Genomic DNA, 25,594 nt, shown 5'->3' on the forward strand with positions numbered 1-25,594 from the left:
ATACAATCAACCGCTTAGAACAGGAAAAAACTTACATCAAAGTTTGTGGAGCCGAAATGGGGAAGACTAGACCAAACTTTTGCCTTCTTACTTTTGAATTCTTGATTTTTTTCGTTCCTAACTCTCCTTGTTTTTTGAGCTTTCTAATCCCTTTTGAAAGTTTCAATTTTTGTGTTTTAAGGATGCAATGCAAATTAAGTTGTAAGATAATTTGATGGTAATTAATAATAAATGACCTGCTAAAATTTTGTAAAACTAAATAACCATAGATAACAAACACATTCCACAAAATCAATAAACAAAATTGTTTGTTAATGAAATTACTTGAACTCCCACTTCCTAATCAACTTGGCATAATTGGAAAGCAGAGAACCTGATATCAATAATAAAATAAATCCATTTTAGATAATTGGTACCCTAATTAGATAACTGGTAACTTGTTGTAGAGAACATGAAGATCATTAGTGGTGTGCAGGAAAATAAATCGAAACCTGCAAACAACTCAGTATTGCAACATTATACTTTTAAAGATCATTTGGATTACTATAACAATGCAACTTAAATACAATGCGATTTTTACTGTTTTAATGTGTTAAGAGAAATATTAATAGCAATGTAGTGAAAAGAATTGGAATTAGGATTACATAATACACAAATGAAAGCACGTTCTTCTCATTTAGTAGATATCCATAAAAATAATTTTGCCTGAATTGAGTGTTTTTAAACAAAAAAAAAAAAAAATAATAATAAAAATAAATAAATAAATAAAAACCTTGAAAATATAGATAACAACTAAAAAGAGTTGCTAGGGAGAAACTTATCATATCATACTCTAATCTTCTTTAACAACTGAAATAAAAACATGATTCAGAAATTTCCTCTCCTGATTTCAAACGAATGTTAGGTTCACGATTGAAACATTAACAAAAATAAGAAATTTTAGGAACCCTAAAAGGTAAAGAATAGTACCTTGGAGATGAGATATGGTGATGAAGTAGTATGTTGTATTTGGTAGATCTTCCAAAAACATAGTTGGAAAAAGATAATACAATGGCTCCTTCTTTGAGTTGCAATGTTAAGAGTTGAACAGTTGTGTATCAGTATGTATTTTTTACTGACATGTCGATGGAGGTGGTCTCATGTACAAATCACACACAACAAAAAATGAATGAATGTTCCCCTAAGTAAATCCTTAAGAAAACCCCAATATCAAACAACTGAAATGAATAGATGATTCAAAAATTTCCTCTCGTGATGTCAAATAGATGGTAGGTTCATGATTGAAACATTAACAAAAATAAGAAATTTTAGGAACCTTAAAAGGTAAAGAAGAGTACTTTGGAGATGATATAGTGGTGAAGTATGAAAGAAACGAAAAATAGGGTTCATGCATTTACCTAGACCGTCTAGGGATTAGATCCGGCAAGAAGTAGACTTGAAGGTTGGATGAAAAGCAGTCAGCAGCTCATCATTCTCCACCAGCATCTTGAACGACAGTGGAATCGTCAATTCTCGCGATTTCGAGGATGGTGTAGTCCGCTTCGGACGAATATTGTGTTTCCTCAGCAAATGGAGGAAACGTAGACAGACGCAAAGGGTTACAAAAACCCTTGAGAAGTGAGAACACAAAGAATGAGATCATACGGCTGGATCAATTTCCTTGTGGCCGACCTTGCTACCAATTAATGGAAGACCGGTGAATAGTAATGGGTTCGTTTGAAGTTGAGGATAGATGAGTCGGTGGGTTTGGTCATATGATGGAGACAACAGTTTTTTAGATAGAAACATTGATGGAGATGGTGAAGCTGAAGGAGCAGTGACAAACGTCGAAGGGGATATGGATTACAGATAGGCGGTGGAAAATTTCAGAAAGTCGGTATGAAAGGCGGTGGGTTTGACTAGAGATAAGAAAGACTATGGACACGTGGAAGATTTAAAAGTCAACCATGAAGCATGAAACGTTGGTGAGTAAGCAGGAAAGAAAAAGGAGTTAAAAAAGACGGCAAAACTGTAACAAATTAAGAATGAAAATACGGGACCAGAAGCATTAAACGAAAGTCTAAGGTCGAAAATTAATACTTAAAGGATCATTTTTGCCATCCCTTACCCACTTTACTGTAACTAAGGGTGAACAATTTTAATATATATATATATATATATATATATATATATATATATATATATATATATATATATATATATATATTCTATTTTATATGTTAATTATTTATGCGTTTTTTAATTTACTTACAAAATAATTTCAGCAGCCAACTAGACCATATCCATTTTTACATTTGACCAATTATTATCAAATTCCTTGTCTGTTTTTACATTTGACCATTATTATCAAATTCTTTATGTGATCATGGATTGTAGACAAAGTAATTTGAGAGGGTAATTATTTTTTTGTATTGTTCACGTTTAAATATATTTTTTTTTAAAATATTTGATTATTTATTTTATTAAATATGTTCACATATTATCATTTTATAATTTTCTAAATATGAACATTTTTTTTACAAATTTCTTAGAATTTTTTATAATTTCTTACAACATTTTTACGATATTTTTTCCTATAGATTTTTCTAATACAATGTTCTAAATTTTGCTTATAGTTTTTTTCAACTTTTTTTTATACTTTCATATAACTTTAATACAAGTGCTTTTAAACCAAATATTTTATAAATGTTTCCTATAAGTTTTTAACTTTTTTTTATTTTATTATTAAATTTTTTTACATTTTCATAGAATGTTTTTTTGTAACTTAAATACAATTATATCTAAACTTCCTTTTATACCATTTTAAAAGTATTTCACAGATTTTATATGCCACTTTAATATTTTTTTTATAACATTTTAAGATATTTTCGTTAAATACTAATTTAAAACATTGTATTGAAAATTTAAAAGTTTATAAACTTCTAATTAAAAAAGTATTAAAAAGTTGCAATAATTTTAAAACATTTACATATTATATAAGCTACGTAATATTTTCTTTTTATTTTTTTTAAAACACTTCATACTTATTGTTACATATTTAATTTATTTAATTTTATTGGTAGATACTATTTATTTTAAAAATATTGTATATGCTTAAATTACAATCGAAAAAAAATGTAAGAGGTCATATAAAATATTTCACAAAACAAAAATATATTTATTAATTAAAAAATAAAATTTAAAGTTGATCAATATTTAAGTAATATTTAGATCATCATGGATATTTTAAAAATAATGTTTGAAAAAAAAATACAAACATATATGAAAAATAAAATCGTTATTAAAAATAGGGAAAAATGACCTACCACAGTAATTAATTTTTCATTTTATTCAACTTTAGTCAATTTTTTTTATACATTTGATAATTTAACTTTTTAAATGTGTTATCATATTACATATATCACCTGCTATAGCCGGTGACAATGGTAATATACGAACACATATAGCAAATTAAATTGTCAAACATATACAAAAAATAAAATGACTTACCATGGTAATTAAGTTTTCATTTTATTCAACTGTAGTCAATTTTTTTTATACATTTGACAATTTAACTTGTTAAATATGTTATCATATTACCTATGTCACCTGCTATAGCCGGTGACAATGGTAATATACGAACACATATAACAATTTTAATTGTCAAACGTATAAAAAAAATTACGTAAATATAAACAAAACGACAAAGATACTTGGTGCAAGTTTTCGAATCGCTATGAGTTAGGAAGCAAAAACATAAAGTGATGAGAAGTATATGTTTTTAGCAATATTAATTAACTAATAAACAATGTATTGTTGAAGTTTTATGATATTTGTAATCCAAAACTTATCAAGAAAGCTAATATCATATTTTCTATAATTTGACTAAGAAAACGATAAAATATTTGACTTGTTCTTAAATAATACAAAAGACCAAAAGAATCATATTGGTAATGTGTTGTTGAGGTTAGACGCCGGCCTCACATCAAAATGTTGGTTCTGGATATATATATATATATATATATATATATATATATATATATATATATATATATATATATATATATATATATATATATATATATATATATACAAAAGTGAATATAACTTAATTACTTCCATGATTTTTATAAATTACATATTTATCTTCCTCTTACATAATTTTCATTTTCAACTACAATATATATAACCTAGTAGGTGTTCGGCAAAAACATGTGATGTAAAAAAAAGATAATAGTAAAATTTTGAAAATTTTGAAAATAAATCAAGTTAAGAGTTGACGTTTAAGAACATTATAATGAATATATCAAACAAAACGACATATTATGGTGTGTTTGGGTACCTAAACTTATATACCATTAAGGGTATACTCATTTTCCCCATATATATATATATATATATATATATATATATATATATATATATATATATACCCACACACACACACATAATATGTTATAACACGTAGAAAACACGATCGGTATAGAATCTTTATATAGATAAAAAAAATGTAAAAAAATAATATATTTTTAATTGTAAGTAATTATGAATTAATTTGTTAAGCAAAATAAACATAACAATGTAACGACCCAAAATTCAAGGCCAAAAATTTCGTTTTATTTAAGTTATTACATAAAATCATCAGTATAAAACAATCATAATAATATCTTATGTCAAACCAGTGTGTCAATATTCAAACATGTCATCATAAAATAATATTAGAGTGTAATCCCAAAGATCTCATGTGCGGAAAACATAGTGTGATACGATGCGATCGCGTCGACTCCTTTCCTTTGGAAATGAAGTATCTGAAACCAAAACTGTAAACCGAAAGCACAAAGCTTAGTGAGTTTCCCAGAGCATACCCCACACAATCCTCATAACTACATAATCCACATTAGCTATAACAGCTACATAAACCATATCAATCAGATAACCACATCAATCAGATAACCATATCAATCACATAACCATATCAATCACATAACCATATTAATCACATAACCATATCAATCAGATAACCATATTAGTCACATAGTCATGCATATAAACATATACGGATGTCGTGGACTCCCCTTAAGGTCTTACTCCAGGATGTCATGGGCTCCCCCATGGTCTTACACCTAAGTGTCGTGGGCTCCCCCATGGTCTTTAATAGGAAGCCATGGGCTCTCCACATGGTCTTACATTCGGTGCCATGGGCTCCCCCATGGTCTTTAATAGGAAAGTCATGGGCTCCCCACATGGTCTTACATCCATGTGACATGAGCTCCTCCATGGTCTTTACCTGAAAAGCCATGGGCTTCCTCACATGGTCTTACATCCAAGTGTGATGGGCTCCCCCATGGTCTTTCATGCAAATATCACATAAACAAATAACATAGCACATAGCATATAACCAACTAGCATAGCACATATCACTACAACTAGTGTACCGCATATCATAAAATGCGTCGGCCTTAGTGCCTTAGACCCATTGGTACGGTGAGGAGACTCACCTAACACTGCTGAAGTCCGACGGATAAAATTCTAGCTACTGGATGACAGATTCCCAACTGTCAACATCAAACAATACCCAATTAATAATTGGGTTCCAAGCCCAAGGTCCAAATCACACTCCAAAAGCCCAAAAGCCAAGTAATGGGCCAAAGCGCAACATATGGCCCAATTTTCCAAATTAGGCCCAAACCTTTGCATGATCTCATTCTAAGGCCCAACCAAAAGTCCAACCCATCATTTGGTATTTTTAATGGCCCAATGTCTCATAATCACAAAGGCCCAAACTATGGCCCATCTATGGCTTAATTTTCTAAATTGGGCCCAAACCCTCATATGGGTCTTACCCTAAGCCCATCAACATATTCTAGTCCATAAGATTATTCTTGGATGGTCCATTGATAATCCAATTACCAAAGCCCAATGGAAAGGCCCAAGTGAAATTAGGGTTTCATTTAAAATGACGATTAGGGTTAAGTGTTTCTCACTTAACCCATTAAGGACTTAACCTACTAAGGACTTAATTCATTAAGTCTAATATTGCTTAGATTAATTTTTGCCAATGATTATTATTTAACCTTTCAAGTTATTAAATAATTCCTGTGTGTCCCGATAAATTCTCAAAATTAGGGTTTTATTGGCATTAGGGTTTTCCAAACCCAAATTAGGGTTTCCAACCCAAATACTAGCCCATTTATTAATTTGTTGGGCCTTTACGTCAATTAGGGCTTTATTGGGCCTATTAGCCCCACTAGAATATCACTAACCCATTAGTCACATGCTTGGGCTTTTAGGTCCATTAAGCTTCATTGGGTCCATTAGGGCCTACAAGGCCCATTAGGGTTTCAAGCACCTCAAACGAATCAAACTCAACGAGACAAGCACACCGCCACACGACACGGCGGCTGGTGGCGGCCGCCACCACCTTACGGTGGTGGTTTGAGATTTCTATTATTATTTTGGCACCATTACAATGTACAACTCGATAATACACACACACACACACTAATAATAACACACACGCACACACGCAGCCACCCTTGTGGTGGCCGATAGTGGTAAGTGGTGGTGGTGGCTTTTCCGGCCAACTAAACACCCACATAATACCCTCTCACTGCAGAAATGAGCACAAACGCACCAAAACACATACACACACATGCTAAATGTATTATCAGATCTATGGTCTATTGCTGACCGGATCTGGAAACTTTATGTGTTCAGATTTATAAACGTTTAATTACGGTATTAGAACTAGCATGTAACTTTTCGAAGTAATAGGGACATTTACACGTCGATCGTAAATAAAATCTTTCCTACTTTATTATTGTCGTTTCGCCCCAAACATCTGATTTGGTGTATAGAACGAGATGGTAAGAACCCGAAGTGCAGTCGGGAACACGAACGGAAACAGGAATCAACCCCCAGTGATTGAGCAAACATCGGTTGTAGTAGCCAATCCTGAGCCAATCACGATGGTAGGAGTACAAGCAATGGTGCGGGTGATGTTGGATCAACAAATGGAAGAAACAAGGCGTTTACTTCAACAAAGTAAAAACGAACTTACTGTGCCAGTACGCCAATCACCTGCTCTTGAGGCAGCCATCTGGGTTGAGGTTGGCAAGAAGAGGAAATTTGAGGGAACTTCAACGTCTAACAAGAACAACATGTTCTCACAGTCTGGATGAGGAAGAGGTGAAGCAAAATGGTGTTACAAGTATGGAAGGAAACACAACGGGGGATGCCATAAGGAAATGACCTGCTTCAAATGCGGGAATACTGGTCACTATGCCCCCAAGTGCTCAACCAAGGAGGAAGTTTTCCTTAAGTGTAGTGGAAAGGGACACTTCAAGAGAGATTGTCCGATAAGGGCCACAACGCCAAATGTCCCGCTAAAGCACTATGAGAGATGAGATGAAGAGGTGACTTGCTATAAATGTGAAAAGACAGGGCATTACGTTGGCAAGTGCACATCAAACAAAAGGGTGTGCTACAGATGTAACAAAGAAGGGCATTTACTTAGGGACTGCCCGAAGAAAAATGAAGCAGCAAGAGCGAATGCACCCCATGACAAAACAAAAAAAGCATCCTTGACGAAGAAACTGGCAATGCAATGAATCAGAAGTAAGATTTGATAACCGTAGATCGAGTCATGAAGTAGCCATAGTATCGTAGGGGTAGCCTATTAGAGGCATGGTCTAGGGTGAACTTGAACACCTATGTAATCGTTTCAAGAAATAATATAAAACCTTCGTTTTGTTATCTGATGTGTTGAATGATTGTGTGATTTTCTTGTATGGTGACTTGGGAAACTTTAAGGCACTACTTGGGACGAGTATGAGTAGGTGTGAATGGTAGTAGAGGCCTATATTATCCGAAGCAAAGGACTTACGCTTGGATTAGGGAAAGTCACAAGGTTACGAAGAAGCTAGTAATTGATACCATTTTATTCAAATATGTCGTCACCATCATTTCGGTAATGACTAAGAGGATGATTGTTATTCCGACCCTAGTGGTCATATCGAATTGAGTCTGACTACGATAAGTATGTTACATGGTTCAGAGAACCAAGTTTGATGTAGCATCTGACTTAAGCTGGAAGACTGAAATAAAAGATAGTCAAAGCGATCGGTAGAGGTATCGCGATAGTTGCTTGTAGCTAGAAATGCTAACTTTTAAGATGTAATTAGAACATGAAGAACTGTATAGTCTGTTCTGGAAGTCTCTAAGAGACCTAAGTCTATGCGTGGGAACATACGATGAGAAGTCATTAGAATATGACACATCGGTCCATTGTAGTAATAAAATAACTTATCTTAAGCTTTTTAAGAAGAAGAAGCAGTCTCCAATAAGGATCGAGATTGTGACTTGAAGGTCATAATTTGGAGTCTAACGTGAGATAGGGAGCAAGTGCAAGATCGAGCACCGCCTACGATCAGGAAGTCTTAGAGTTAGGTACTCGTTCGAAGAAACATCAAAGTTACAGTTATTACTTCGGGAGAAGAGATAACGTATGAAATCATCATGTGAGCCCTATTTCATTGATGATTATGGGACATAATCATCCTAGGGGGGAGATAATTGTAATGCCCGTAGATCCGGGCTAATCAATTTAGAGATAATAGGGGCCGAAAACAAATTTTAGAAAAAAGATTATTTTGAATAAATAATCTTAACCAGGTTTTAGAATACATTTCAAGGCTTCCGTACATATAAAGAACGTCGAAATCCGAGTTATAAGGTAGAAGTAATGGTCCGTCGAAGTTTTACGACAAAACTGACACGACACCGGGAGACTTAAATAGTGAATTTATGATGGAGGACTTTTTAGCCTTAAAAATATAAACAATAGTTGTAGTATATGTTAAACCAAGAACATACAATAGAAGAACGCCCAAATCTGACTTCGTATGAGGAAGTTATGAATTTTGTAACATCCCAAAAATACGACTCACAAATTTTGTTTAAATAGTAATAAAAATCATATATTGTTTGTTATATCATAAAGACCATGTGTCAAATATCTCAACTCATAATAAAATGTCGTGAAAAAACTGTATCAAATCAAACTACAAATCAAAACAAACTCCAAGGATAAAGACCGAAGCTGTGGTGTGTGCGATGCCATCATCCCAAGCTCTTCCCCTTACTTGCGGAAGTACCTGAAACTAAAACTAAAACTGTAAGCACGAAACTTAGTGAGCTCCCCCAAACTACCACATACCATACAATAACATATAAACACATAATGGGCCTTGCCCACTGCATCGAGCTGAAGCCCGGAAACTGCATCGGACCGTAGTCCGGAACTGACTGGGACCTTGTCCCCTGCAATGGACCGATGTCCGGAACTAACTGCATCGGACCGAAGTCCGGAACTGACTGCATCAGACCGAAGTCCGGAACTAACTGATCGTAGCATAGCATAAAACACATATCAACTAGCATAGCACACATGATCATAAACTCATATACTGCATACTACGTCATGCCGTAGCCCATAACACATAACACATAAATCCTATCTGAGCCACGAAGGCATCAAACACATTAACAACTGCATCGGACCGAAGTCCGGAAACGACTACTTAACTAAACAGGTCGGCATTGTGGCCTTAGACCCGTTCCTACTGGAAGGAAACTCACCTCGTAGCCTAGCTGCTGAAAGGACTGCTCCGGAATCTGTCTGCTGCATCTCCGGTTTCACCCCGACTACAATATCCATGAGCACCATCAATCAAATACTGATAATAATAATACTGAGGGTAAAAATGACTCTCCTACTCCTGGTCCAAGTCAACCTAACTGTCAAAGTCAACATTCAGTTGACCAGACTCGTCGAGTTGGGCCGCCAACTCGTCGAGTCCTTACTCTTACTTCCTTGGTTCCCCTCGCTACTACTTGTCGAGTTTTGGCGCAAACTCGGCGAGTTCCTCTTTGCTACTATCACTCCGACAATTTGCATCCGACTCGCCGAGTTGTATGAACAACTCGTCGAGTTCTTCTTCATCAGATGATCATCCTAGCTGTGACTCGCCGAGTTGTATGAACAACTCGTCGATTCTGTTCTTGAAGTATGAAGATGTCCTTGGACTCGCCGAGTTAGGGAATTAACTCGCTGAGTCAGGGCATTAACTCGCCAAGTTCTTCCACGAATGAGTCTAACCCTCTAGCTCACCGAGTCCACTTCTCACTCACTAGTTCCACTCGACATAACTCGAAAAAGGAAAGATAGGGTACTCGCGACTCGACTCGCCGAGTCAAAAGAATGAATCGCTGAGTCGTGTGCATGCAAATACTATACACTCGATTCTGCTTGAAACTAATCCATGCCATTAATAGATATGGGTTCCTGGGACTTGATTTACACGTAAAGTTTCCAACTTTATGTGTAAATAACATCAAATGAAGGTTTTAAGGTTAAAAGCACACTATAATAGTAGATCTAGAGCTTTCATGCAAAATGGATCCATAAAGGTGCTAGATCTAAGCTCCTGGAAATCAAATCTAGCTAGATCTGAAGGTTAATCAACTCCATGAGTCCTCTATGCTACTACTTGTTGAATATTTTAAGTGTTGCGTCTTGGATTATTTGTTTTGTAAACGGATTGGGCTTATCCATCCGTAGTTATCTAGAACAGTTTTCTTTATCTAGATAAGTTGTTAGGGTTTTATTATAAATATATGCATGCATGTATGCGTATATAAGAGATTATTCGTTCACGTTGATTGTAGAAACCCTAGTTTATACCTCTACAGATTGAAGTTCTTAATCGAGCTCTTCTGGGGTATTTTGCATTAATCATTCGACATCTTCATCGCAATACTTGTGTTCTTACTTATGTTCTTATTAATATTTTGCTTAGAATCACACGATCCTGAAAGAAATTTGTTCTAACAATTGGTATCAGAGCAAGAGATTGTGTTCGTCGATACACTTCTCTTCTGTATTCACAAATAGTTAGGGTTTCCGCTTTTATCGAAGTTGTCGTCTTCTTAACGACAATTACTCCGCTTTTGATAAAACCCTAATCTTAAGTTTACAGGTAAGATTCTAGCAGCTCACCATGTCTCATCAAGATACGCATTCAAACCCTATTAACATCTCAAACAACATTGGTTCTACAACCAGAGTACCCATACTCTACACTCAAGACTACGAAGTATGGGCACATCACTTTGAAGATTACATGGTTGGATCCGAGGATAATGGCTATCTCATCTGGGAAGCTATTGTTCTTGGACCGTTCGTGCACTCAGAAACAAACACCATTGTCAAGACACAGAAAGATTACAACAAGTTGGTAATAGATGTTCAAAAGATGCCGCAAGATGAGAAGGACAAGATTCTGTGTAATGTCAAAGCCATGCGAATGATAAGATTCGTCTTACAATCTGACACCTTTCGGCTTGTAGGCTCTTGCACAACTGCTAAAGAAATCTGGGATAGGTTGAAGGAACTCTACTAAACTGATGAGGATCTGGAACATTCCATTCAAAATCTGTTGCTTTCAAAATTCGGAGCATTGGAACAGAAACCTGAAGAGAAGCTCATTCAGACCTTTGATCGGTTCAATCATCTTTTAAGTAAGATGATCAAGCATGGAATTGAAAGGAAGGTGATCGAACAGAAAGTTACATTCATGAACGGGCTCAGACCAGAATGGATGGTTGTGGTTTCCACTGTGAAGGCGCATGAACAGTTCAAATCCTACTCTCTAGCGAAACTAGTTGGCATACTGAAATCACATGAAAGTGTTGTAACTAAGGAGGCGAAAGTGGTCTCTGGCATAGGATCACTAGCTCTTGTCTCTAAAGGAAAAAGTACTGTTGAAGAAGAAGAAGAGTCGGACATGTCAGAATGTGATCTCACAAGTGAGGAGTATGCTCTGATGATAACAAATCCAAAGAAATTTGCTAGAAGAAAATTTCCTACCAATAAGAACCGAAATTGGCAAGGAAGTTACAGTTCCGAGAAAGTAAAAGAAGAACCGAAAGGCTCATCCCAAAAGGTGGAAGAAAACAAACTTGCGGGAGATTTTGGATACGACTGCAATTACTGTCACGGCAAGAACCACTTTGCCAAAGATTGCATGTTAAGAAAGATGGCTGAGAAGAAAGAGGGTGAAGACGATGAAGCGTATTATATGCGAAGGCTTCCAACAGCTCCATGAATGCTCTAATTGTAAAAGAAGATGTAGGGGAAGACGAGTTTGGCGGCGTAGAAGTCTGGTCAACTGATTCTGAAGACGAAGAGGTAGGAAGACCCACGCACGGAAAGGCTGGAGGTTCTGGTGGAAAATGCCTGATAGTCACTGCTGGACCATCAACCGAAAGTGCAGACATAGAACCGAACATGACTGAGAACAAGTGTTTTGCAGCCAAGCCAGTGAGTGAGAAGATCAACGACTACGATCGATTGATCAAGAAGGTACATTCTCTCCTTGAATCTCTTAAAATTTCCAAAACTGAATATCTAGAAGAATTAAATGAACTAAACTTTAAATTTAACAACCTTAGTAGCAGCCTCATGCAAACCCGCTTAGCAAACTCTAACCTAACTGACCAACTCGGCAGGGTGTCTTCAAAAAGTGAGGAGAGAAGGATCTGGATTGAGCAGAAGGAAGCGGAGTTAGTTAGGGCTAAGGATGAGAGTATTTATTTGCAAAGAGAATTTAAAATTATTAAAACAAAGTAATGTTTTCTGTTTAATTGCTAAGCGTCTTTATACTAATATTGCTCAATTACATCTTAATTGTGAAATTGGAAAGAAAATACATAAAATGATTTTGCCCTTTCTTGAATTTAAGGAAGATGACGTTATAGCAGAATGTGAATCAGAAGTTTCCTCTGAAGAAACATCCATGTCATATAGGCTAGGTTTAGATAAGATAGAAACTTTCATCAATTCTAAGGAACATAAAAGTATGTTAAGAGATATCTTAGATGAAAATGATAGGATGAATATTAAAACCGAAACTATACAAACATTCGATGAATCAAATGCCAAAATCGTCAAGGAAAATAAAATTATAATAGATAATACTTCTGAATTTGAAACAGAGAGTGAGATGAGTGAAATCTCAGTAGAGGATATTGTTGATTGTTCTGAGTTTGTGAAAGATGAAGCCAAGAGTGAAAAACCTCTTATTTCAGAAAACTCAGTTGAGTTTGCTCGTCTGTCAAAGGAACAGAAACCGAAACTCAAAGAAAAGGTTGTGGTTTATCAGAAAGTACAGACCGTACCAAACCAAGTTTATGCTGTGACTGGAGTCACTCACAGACAAACAACTGAATTAAGAACGATGGTTGAAGAGGATAATGATGAAGGATGCGAAGACTATTTCTGGTCTGCTCCCATTGACAATGCAGATGAGACTGTGGGTCTGTCTGAGAGAACCACATGGAGAGTCAAAGGGCGATACATACCAGAACCCATCAATAAACCTTCAAGTTTCGATATTCCCAGCACAAGCGGAACGAAAGATATTCTTGAAGAACCATTAATGCAACCTGACGCTCCAATCCAAAGAAAAGAACCGAAAGGTCCACTCAAGAGACAGGAAGCATCAGCAGTTCAAACTAAGGAACGCACCAAAACCAGAGTGGAAGACAAGAGAATGAAGGAGAAATCAGAGTCAAGTTTCAATGTTCATAAATCTCAGAAGGAGCTAGCTGAACAGAAAAGACTCAGAAATCAGCAATATACCTCGAATCTAAATGAACGGAAAAGGCATTGGAATTCTCAAAATCCTAACTATGAATCTCCTAGGAAAGAATCCAAGGATAAAGGGAAACAAAAGTTAAAGGAATATTTTGCTTCTAACTCCTATTATTCCAATTCCCAAAACCAAAAGTCGAGTGTCAGTTCTAAACCAAGATTCGGTTCTCAACCAAGGTTCGGTCGTAAACCAGGTTTTCGTCATCAACCCAAGTTCAGTCCTTACACCAGATTCAGTTCTGACACCGAGTTCGGTCCCAATACTAGATATGGATCCTCCACGTTCCAATATAAACATAAGCGATCCTCCCCTAACCCTAAGAATCAAACGAAAAACACTAAACTAACTAATAAAGATACCTTAAACTTTAAAGACGATAAAACAAAAATCAAGGTATTTACTATCAAAAGAAAAGATCAAACAACTCTCGTCAAAAGAACTTATTTTGTTGATGCTTCTATTGTAATTCCTTTCTCTGTGAAAAACTCACCAGGACCCAAGAAGCTTTGGGTTCCTAAATCTGCTTGAAATTGCAGGTAATCAGTGACGAGCAGTTTGACGACGAATGGTATATAGATAGTGGCTGCTCGCATCACATGATAGGAAGAAAGGAGGAATTAAGGGAGTTTTGGTCTCTAAAGGATGGCGGTTCGGTGAAATTTGGAAACAACTCCTATGGAACAATCAAAGGATACGGAATGATAACTAACGGAGACTTTTCCATCAGAAAGGTGGCTTATGTGGAGGGATTGTAGCACAATCTCATAAGTGTCTCACAATTAGTTGTGGGCACAGGCTTGAAGGTATCATTCGATGATACAGGATCTGAGATTATCGAAAAACAAACTAAGAAAGTTCTGCTAAAATCGGCAAGAAAAGGAGAAATGTATCCTTTGAATCTTAATCCGATTCGAGGGACACCAGCTATCTGTCTGCTATCAAAGGCAAACACTGATGAAAGTTGGCTTTGGCATCGACGTCTATCTCACCTAAACTTCAAAGATATCAACAAACTGGTAATTGGTGATCACATTCGAGGTCTTCCTCTTCTAAAGTTCGAAAAGGAGCATTTGTGTGCAGCATGTGAAATGGGAAAGCAAAGCAGAAAAAGCCACCCAACACGCATTAATACCAAGATCGTGGAAGCACTTGAATTGTTACATTTCAATTTTTGTAGACCATCTGCAATAGAGAGTATCGGAGGAAGTAAGTATATTCTGGTAACTGTAGATGATTTTTCACGTTTCACGTGGGTTTTCTTTCTTAGACAGAAATCAGATGCAACTTCCAAGCTCAAGATGTTAATCAAGCAAGTGGAAGTTCAACTAAAGAAGACGGTGAGAAACATCAGAAATGACAATGGGCTGGAATTCAAAAACAAGGATTTCGAAGACTTTCTGGTCGATAAGGGGATCACACACAACTTTTCGGCTCCTTATACTCCACAGCAAAACGGAATCGTTGAAAGACAAAACCGATCGTTGTGTGAAGCAGCCAGGACCATGCTTAGTTATGCCTCTCTACCTCTATACTTCTGGGTTGATGCAATTGCTGCGGCCTACTATACTCAGAATCGGTCCCTCCTCAACAATCGATTCTCATTAACTCCTTATGAGATTTTAAACAATCGGAAACCAAACGTCAAGTTTTTCCACATATTCGGTTCCAGGTGCTTTGTCCTTAACTCTAAACAAAACCGAAATAAATTTGGCGTTAAAGCCGATGAGGGGATGTTTCTGGGTTATTCTATGTCATCAAAAGCATACCGAGTATTGAACAAGCATTCCAAAAGAATAGAAGAGACCTACTATGTCACCTTTGACGATAATTACATGAAGAAGGTTCGACGGACAGAAGATGCCTCTGGAGACATCTTTCCCGCATCTAGACAGGTCTCGGTTCCAATATCAAATCTGTTTGATGAATACATTCGGTTGTTCGATGAACCGGAAAAGGCAATCCATTCGGAAGTAACAGCAACAGACAACAAGGTAGATAATATGTAGAAAGTCATAGACGAAGCTGCCAAATCATTGGAAACCGAAACACCTACTCCTAAACCATCACCTAGTACTTCAAACTCCGATTCAACGTTCCAGGGGGAGGACGATAACACTTTCCAACCATCTAGAGTTTCTGTCGAGGGGGAGAATTACCATTCCGCCACATCTGATACTCAAACAACTGAACCAAAATTAACAAGCGTAACTCCAATCGAGGGGGATACTCCTACTGATGATTCTGTTGAAGACATAGGCTACACTTCGCCAGTCGAGGGGGAGAATGTGAGAACAAGTGATTGTTCAACTGACGAAGGTGAAGTGGATAAGTCAGATGTTGAAATTGAAGTTGAAGCAGAATAAAATCCAGAATATGATCCAAGCTATCCTCCGCTTGTAAAATGGACAAAAAACCATCCCAAAGAGCAAATCATTGGTGAATTGTCTGAAAGTGTTCTTACTAGATCTCAACTGAAGGCAAAACAAATAGCATTATTCTCCAAAGTGGAATTTTGTATGTTTAACTCTTTTATCTCCAAAATAGATCCGAAAACAGTAAATGCTGCACTCGATCATTCTGATTGGGTTCAAGCAATGCAGGATGAGCTCAATGAATTTGAAAGAAACAGAGTTTGGAGATTGATTCCCACACCGAAAGATGCCTCTGTTGTTGGATTGAAATGGGTATTTAGAAATAAGCTGGATAAAGAAGGAAATGTCATTCGTAACAAGGCTCAGTTGGTTGTAAAAGGCTACTGTCAAGAAGAAGGGATTGATTATGAAGAAACGTTTGCTCCTGTGGCACGGTTAGAGTTTGTTCGAATTTTCCTAGCATATGCTGCTCACAAGAACTTTGAAGTTTTCCAAATGGATGTCAAATGTGCATTCTTGAATGGAGAATTAGAAGAAACTGTCTATGTTGAGCAACCACCCGGCTTTGTGAATGAAAGGTACCCGGATCATTGCTGATGTGCACAAAAGTACCCACTAATTTTAATATTTATAACCTAACAAACTAAGACTAACTATGCACTTATAGGCAGTGTACCTAGTCAGATTACAGTATAGCTTAGGTAAGTTGGGTGTCGATCACAGGGAACGGTGTACTAATTAATCTACTTACTATTAAATTAACCTAATTTATTAACAAATTTAATAAGGGGTTTTATCTGGTATTGCAAGATCAGATGAACTTAAACCAATTTAATAAAAACACACTCTTGCTTAGTTGAATCCACTTCTTCCTTATGGCTAGCTAATGATTATGGGTTATTAAGTTGGGTTTTAGTTATATTAGTAATTTAGTTATATCTTACCAATAAGTAACTAATTCATGTCAAACCATGTATGTTCACACATAATTAAACACAGAACTAATTATGAATGTAGATATGCTATGTAAGATTTGTTGTATAAACGCAATTATGGTCACAATTCACGTTCTCTAGAACAACTAAGATTTATTCAGTCTAATTACTAACTAAGATTGGTCAATCCTAGCTCTAACAATTTAATGTTCACTAAATTATTAGGTAAACAAGTTCATGCAGTTTCGTGGTCACTATGCTACACAGAACATGCAATCTAGCAATTAGATAAACAAATAATAACATGCTAGGTTATACAAATCAAACACAAACAATTCTTACCAACTCAAATTAATCCATAAACATATAACTATTCATAAGTTCAAAGCTTCATCTAGCTAAGCAAAAGTAGCTAGATTTAGCTGCTCATCATAGTAATTAAACTAACACAGCTAAAACTAATGAAAGACATGTTCATAATCAACTAAATATAAACTTTACTTCTTTTGGTGTTGAAATCCCTCTTCCAGGACCTTTCTTCTCCTCTGAAACGTCTCCTGGAACTCCTTTTCTTCTGCCAAAAGTTCCCCCATTCGTAAAGGTCAAGGATCTATATAATTGCTGTTATCCATAAATTCACGTCGTGAGTAATAGATAACCGTGCCCGTCAAGGATTTCTTCACCCGCGTACATATCTTTTAGAACCATTGATTCACGTCGTGAATCCTTTAATTCTCACGTCGTGAATAACCTTTTTCCAGACTTACTTCACTTTTACTCTTCTAATTCCCAAAGTTTCTTTCTTCAACATTTCCAGTCCCCTTTTCTTCAAAATGTCTTCTTTTTTTGGCTGTAAACAACATTTAAGCTCATAAGTACCATTATTCTAAACAAATTACCAACTTTTTAATAAAAATGTACTTAAATATTGCCTAAAAATAAGTATAAATATGGCAATATCAAAATACCCCACACTTAGGCTTTGCTTGCCCTCAAGCACATTTAAACTAACATTACATTGAACAATCCGACTCTAATTCAGCCATTATGCCAAGACCTCAACGCATGCATTTGTGTCTAAAATTTTCCTAAAGTACCCCCCCATACTTTAAATACTCACAATCTTCATAAACACTTGCCCACTTTTTCCAAACAATGCTCATTCTATGCAACCCTCCGAATCCATCCCCAGAAAACCTCTTAACCTCAAGGTATTTTTGGTTGAGCAACCCAAGCATACATAATCTAGAAAATTACAATTTATGATACCACTATGGAACTCTTTGGAATTCTTCACTTTCTAAACAATTCGATCTTTGATTTCTTTGAATTCACCTCCTTATTTGATTTGATTTCTTGGTATCTTTAACTTTTTGAACTTCTTCAGAATTTTTGATCTTCTAATTTCATACTTTAACTTTGATGCTCCAAAAAATCTTCAAACTTTTTCTTGTAATTCTCTCTCTTCTTTTTTAACATGTAACTCGTTTTTTTTTCACTCAAAACCCTACATGCTTAATCAGGGGCGCTCAACTTCAACCTTTATTGGTTAATGACAATAATTTTCCTGGATAAAAGTACCCATTAATTTTAATATTTATAACCTAACAAACTTAGACTAACTATGCACTTATAGGCAGTGTACCTAGTTAGATTACAGTATAGCTTAGGTAAGTCGGATGTCGATCACAGGGAACGGTGGATTAATTTAATATATTTGATTATAGGTTACAGGTCACACGAAAAGAATAAAAGAAATAGTTTAATAAATCTCAAACTAATAATTAATTAACCATTCTCGATAAACTAACAGGAAAACAAATCTCTTCAGGTACTTTGGTTTAGACAAATTCCACCTTAAAAACATAGACAATTGCATACACAAATTCATTTATTCATGTTCACCGATTCCTAAAATGATTAGATTCGTGTTCACTATAACTAATCCTTTAGCAAACAAGTCAATTCAAACAGTGATCAATTGATTAAACTAACATGCTTCCTAGTGTTCAGTTCGTATCAAGCAAGACTTGTAATAATAGTTAATTTAGACATTTAATTAACCTCTTATTGATGGTCATCAAACAAGGCTCACACATTAACTTACTTATTCTCAAATTAATTCTAGTTTCACATTCGTTATTTCTAGTCTTATAATCTCGATGGTCATCAAAAATCATAAGAGACAAGCAAATCAAGCAGATGTTCATACAACTTAATTCACTTAACAATTAACAGAAAATAATCATCATTAACACATGAGGATCTTTAAACAAGCTTGGCAAGATAAATTAAACACAAATAAATTATTTAATATAACAATTAGTCTAATAATCAAAGCTTCATTCAATCGTAAACACAAAGTAAAAGATTTTTACACCCAAATCAGAAACTAAATACAAAAGTACCATAATGGAGTGCTAAACATGGTCACGTTAGCAATCCATATGAAACCCGACATGTATTCGCTCTCCAATCCTTCAGATCTCTGCTCCCGTTAGCTTAACGGCCTTCCGGCCGCCTTCTAGACCCTCAAAACGGCTTAACAGAAGTTAATTGTCGACTAAATCAGGTTAGAAGTCGAATCCCCTTTCCTGGTTAGCTGAAAATCGACATTTATAGTCTTTGTAGCCGACCTAAGTACGTTGGGCGTACTTAGGTTTACGCGGTGCGTACTCAAGATAATTACGCAATTGAAGTTATCTGATGCAAGTCTGTACGCGGGGCGTACCCTTAAGGTACACGGGGCGTAATCCTCTAATTCACCAATTTAATTCCTTTAAGCTTTGAAGTCCGGTTTCCGCTTCAGTCTTTTCTTTTGTGCTTTATCGACAACGAATAGCTGCAAAACATAATTCAAAGCATTATGAGTACTTTTTAGTTCTAAAATAAAATAAATAAGGCCAAAATATTAAGATAAAGTGCATAAAAATATATATAAAAATACACATATCAAAATACCCCACACTTAGCCTTTACTTGCCCCCAAGTAAATTTACTTTTATTTTACCAATATTGCACTAAACAATCCAATTAAAACTCAGCCATTATGCCAAGACCTCAACACGTACATTTGTGTCTAAAATTTTCCTAAAGTACCCCCCCCCCATATTTTAAATACTCACAATCTTCATAAACACTCGCCCACTTTTTCCGAACAATGCTCATTTTATGCAACCCTCCGAATCCATCCGCAGAAAACCTCCTAACCTCAAAGTATTTTTAGTTGAGCAACCTAAGCATACATAATCTAGAATTACAACTTTTCGATACCACTATGGAGCTCTTTTGGAATTCTTCACTTTCTTGATAATTTGATCTTTGATTTCTTTGAATTCACCACCTTATTTGATTTGATTTCTTGGTATCTTCAACTTTTTGAATTTCTTGGAATTTTGATCTTTTGATCTTCACTTTAATTGCTCTAAAATTCTTCAATTTTTACTCGTAATTCTCTCTCTCTCTCTTTTTTTTTTTATATGTACCTCTCTTTTTTCACTCAAAACCTACATGCTTAAGCAGAGGCGCTCAACCTCAACCTTTATTGGTTAATGATAATAATTTTCCTGGATACATTTCAGGTTTAAGCTGCTAAACATATTGCATCCTTCAAACCGAGCGGGGTTATGTTTTTGTTCCATGATTTCACTAAAATAAGGGAAGCGACAAATGCACTATAACGTATATTGGCTCAACTAAACATTTGAGTTCTCATCGGATCATCTCATACAATATTAGCAAAATTTTAAATTATCACTAGATTTTTCTAAATTAAACTATTATTTCAAGTTTTCTTTTAAATTTTTAAATTTCCCTAAATCTAGCAATTTCTAACTATTATTTCATTTTTATAATTTACTTTTACCGACCCCCTACCCCACACTTATTTCATACAATGCCCTCATTGTATGCTAAAACAAATTAAGAACATAAAAAGGGAGAAAAAGGAATAGAATCCCCTGGGTAGTTGTGGTGAGATCGAATGGGGCTGCTACAGGTTGCTTCAAATATTGCTGAAAAACTGAAAACTGGAACTGCTGCTTCTGAATGTGCCGAAAAATAAAATCAAGACCGCCATCTTCGAAAATGTGGTGTAAAATATTGCAATTAGATGCAATGTATAATAACCATGACGTGGGAAAGTGTCAACCACGTCGTGGCAGTCGGAACGATACTTCTTCCTCGCGTCGAAATACAACTCTAATAAAGATGCACCCCACACTTATGACAAATTGTGGGTCTTGACTATAATCTTCGAACTCTCACATGGCTCTCTCTAGCAACAGTTGGACCTAGCTGCTGAACTTACTGCCAGCTTCCTAAGGGCGAATATTCTGCAGAAATCTAAACAACCATAGAGCATCAACATGGAAAACAAAAGTAAAACAAATTAAATCAAAGTTTAATTACAGACCAAATACTACTAAACTAAAAATAACACAAAACAAATAAACAAAATCAAAAGGATCACTCGTCATCTCCATCATCATGTGGCTGTGTCCCAGAAGTACCGGCCCCATCAAATCGTGACTGGAATGGTGGTGGAAAGGGAACCGAATACTGAAACCCCTGGTGGGCAAAGAATGCATTCAATGCATTCCCTTGCCACCGCTGTTGCGCGTCCACATGTGCAACATACTCGCTAAGACGGTCAATGCCCTGAGCCAGGTAGCGCATATCAATCTCCCGCTCAGGTCCCTGCTGCGCTCCCCGAGGAGCAGGTCTACGCCGCTGGACCCGTCTCGGCTGTGACTCGGTGGCACCCTCCTCATCTGCCACATCATCTGCTCGAACCCTAAAAACATCATCTCCACCCCGCTCTAATACGTGCATCGACTCCAATAGCTGAAAACTCATCGGCCTCATGTCGTGAAACACCATCGATCTCGTGATCTCACGCGTCAGCAACTGATATGACTGAGCTAACCGCATGATAAACTGCCCTCCGCATATCGGGCTATCTCCCCGAAGTCCCCTGGCCCTCCGTCCCAAATATGCAGCTAACGCGACGGGAAGGTTCAGGTGCCTCCCTGGAGTAACTAGTGCCCATAGGAAATACAGGTCCGTCGAAGGCACTGTCTCACTATTCTTGTGATGCGTGAGAGACATAGAAATCAACCGATGCAACATTCGGTATGTAGTAGACCGAATCATCCCCCCTCGAGCGGTAGATGGTGTATAAATTCCTCCCGTAATCTCGGCCCAAAAAGTGTTCTCGTTATAGTCTTCTGGCCGGTCTGTGAGACAGTCAGCAAGAAATGTCGGGAAGTGGACACTCCTCGTCTCATCGGCTGTGTAAATACCCACCCGAGTAGCAAGCTCTATCACGCTGCATTCCCGGCTCACTCCTCCCAGTCTGAAAGCAAAGGCTGTCCTGTCATCGAGTGCCTTCCTTGGATCATAGGAAACTGTAGCATAGAACTCCAGCAAAAACTCCCGATATACAGGCTCCTGGATCCTGAACAAACGCGCCCATCCCTGACACACAAACAATACCACACCACTCGCGTCTGAGTGTGTGTATTGCAAAAATTCCTGGATCAATGCAGCAAGTCCAGTCCTGGTAGCCAACTCCCAGTCGAATGAGGGTGCAATATCAATTTCCTTTGTGAGAAGCAAGCTCAAGTTGGTGACATAACGCGCCCGGGTAGCATCGTTCAGTGTTTGCGGGAATTGTAAAAAACGATGATCGGTCACATCCTCGAGTGGGTTGGTCTTTTGCGTCCTTCGAGCCATAATCTGCACAAATAAACAAAAACACAAAACCAAACAAAATATGGCAGCATTAATAGATTTTTAAACCAAAAAAAAATGGAGCTGGATAGGGGCAGTACGCTGGGCGTACATCCAGCGTACGTTGGGCGTACATCCAGGCTTCACAGGTCTGTGTCGGTCCCTTTACTTGTGAAAAAATCATAACCCACATCAAATAACACAGCAGGGGCAACACACAAGTTCAAATCGAGTGGTCCAAAGGCAGTAGAAAAAAAAACGGGACCACCCTTAAAATATTTCCAAGAATATGAATCAATCCCCTGTTCGTTCTTTGTCTATTCAAGATTAGCAACAATGTGTGGGTATTTAAAACGAATGGAGAATAGGGCGTACGCTAGGCGTTCGTCCCCAAGTTCAAATCGACGGTCATGGGATGGAATTAAAACCAAAATAAGGTCCTAGGGTTTAGTCTATGGATCAAAATCGGTCCATTTAAGCCATAATCAAACACGGATGTGTGAAATCGACCCCTAATTCGAAAACACTATGAACCCTAGAATTCGAACAAAAGTTAAATGCAGCTTATTTCATCAAATTAAACATAAATCTAAGCTATTGAGTATCCGAAATACTTACTTGTGTGTTGGATTTAACAAGAAACAAAAAATAATCGAGGATCTTGGAGAAAGTTGTCGTTCACAGCGTATGCGAGAAAGGAATTGGGTTGGAAAATAACAGGGAAGTCAAAGGGTCAAAAGATATACCTGTTCGCTGATGTACGCGGGGCGTAACACAAGGCTACGCGGAGCGTAACCCCAACACCCTGAAATGTTCATTCGCGATTCAGGTCTTATTACGCATGGCATAATCATACTTACGCAAGGCGTAAGTTTAAAATTTCCCTTTTCTTTTAATTGAATTTCCTTTTTTTTAATCATTTAATCAAGGGACTTAAAACTTTATTATTTTTTCCTTCTATTTTAATTTCTTTAGCTAATGATGACTTCACGATGAATGATAAAAAAAATTGAGATGTCATAGTCACTTATCTTTGTCAAGATCAAACAACAATGGTTGATCAAAAACCTTTGCATGCAAGAATCGGTTTGCGAAAACACCCACTTTCGGGACCCGTTAGAATATTTCCTTTGTTTTCCTTGCACCTTTAACTAAAAGTGGAACAAAAAGTGACCTAACTAGTCAAGAACAGCAAGAGCTCGGTCTTCCACTTAACCACCACAATACGCCTTGCTATACTACGCCTCATGGATTGAGTTGGACAAATCGACAAAGTAGTAGGCTAAGCAGGTCAAGAATTCCCTAATCGCTTTCATTCTCGAAACCCATGCAAAAAGTAAAGTCAAGCAATGTGTACAATCCCAAATTCCTGCAACATAAAAAAAAGAACCTTCCCGACAAGTGAAATGATATCATCGAAAATCAAACTAAAAATAAAAACTAACTAAAAACAAATAACGAATAATCAAATAAACTAAATTAATGACAAGCCGTTCCCCGGCAATGGCGCCAAAAACTTGATGTGCACAAAAGTACCCACTAATTTTAATATTTATAACCTAACAAACTTAGACTAACTATGCACTTATAGGCAGTGTACCTAGTTAGATTACAGTATAGCTTAGGTAAGTCGGATGTCGATCACAGGGAACGGTGGATTAATTTAATATATTTGATTATAGGTTACAGGTCACACGAAAAGAATAAAAGAAATAGTTTAATAAATCTCAAACTAATAATTAATTAACCATTCTCGATAAACTAACAGGAAAACAAATCTCTTCAGGTACTTTGGTTTAGACAAATTCCACCTTAAAAACATAGACAATTGCATACACAAATTCATTTATTCATGTTCACCGATTCCTAAAATGATTAGATTCGTGTTCACTATAACTAATCCTTTAGCAAACAAGTCAATTCAAACAGTGATCAATTGATTAAACTAACATGCTTCCTAGTGTTCAGTTCGTATCAAGCAAGACTTGTAATAATAGTTAATTTAGACATTTAGTTAACCTCTTGTTGATGGTCATCAAACAAGGCTCACACATTAACTTACTTATTTTCAAATTAATTCTAGTTTCACATTCGTTATTTCTAGTCTTATAATCTCGATGGTCATCAAAAATCATAAGAGACAAGCAAATCAAGCAGATGTTCATACAACTTAATTCACTTAACAATTAACAGAAAATAATCATCATTAACACATGAGGATCTTTAAACAAGCTTGGCAAGATAAATTAAACACAAATAAATTATTTAATATAACAATTAGTCTAATAATCAAAGCTTCATTCAATCGTAAACACAAAGTAAAAGATTTTAACACCCAAATCAGAAACTAAATACAAAAAGTACCATAATGGAGTGCTAAACATGGTCACGTTAGCAATCCATATGATTACCGACATGTATCCGCTCTCCAATCCTTCAGATCTCTGCTCCCGTTAGCTTAACGGCCTTCCGGCCGCCTTCTAGACCCTCAAAACGGCTTAACAGAAGTTAATTGTCGACTAAATTAGGTTAGAAGTCGAATCCCCTTTCCTGGTTAGCTGAAAATCGACATTTATAGTCTTTGTAGCCGACCTAAGTACGCTGGGCGTACTTAGGTTTACGCGGTGCGTACTCAAGATAATTACGCGATTGAAGTTATCTGATGCAAGTCTGTACGCGGGGCGTACCCTTAAGGTACGTGGGGCGTAATCCTCTAATTCACCAATTTAATTCCTTTAAGCTTTGAAGTCCGGTTTCCGCTTCAGTCTTTTCTTTTGTGCTTTATCGACAACGAATAGCTGCAAAACATAATTCAAAGCATTATGAGTACTTTTTAGTTCTAAAATAAAATAAATAAGGC

Source organism: Lactuca saligna, chromosome 4, assembly GCF_052625555.1.
Source record: "Lactuca saligna cultivar CGN05327 chromosome 4, ASM5262555v1, whole genome shotgun sequence".
Taxonomy (NCBI): domain Eukaryota; kingdom Viridiplantae; phylum Streptophyta; class Magnoliopsida; order Asterales; family Asteraceae; genus Lactuca; species Lactuca saligna.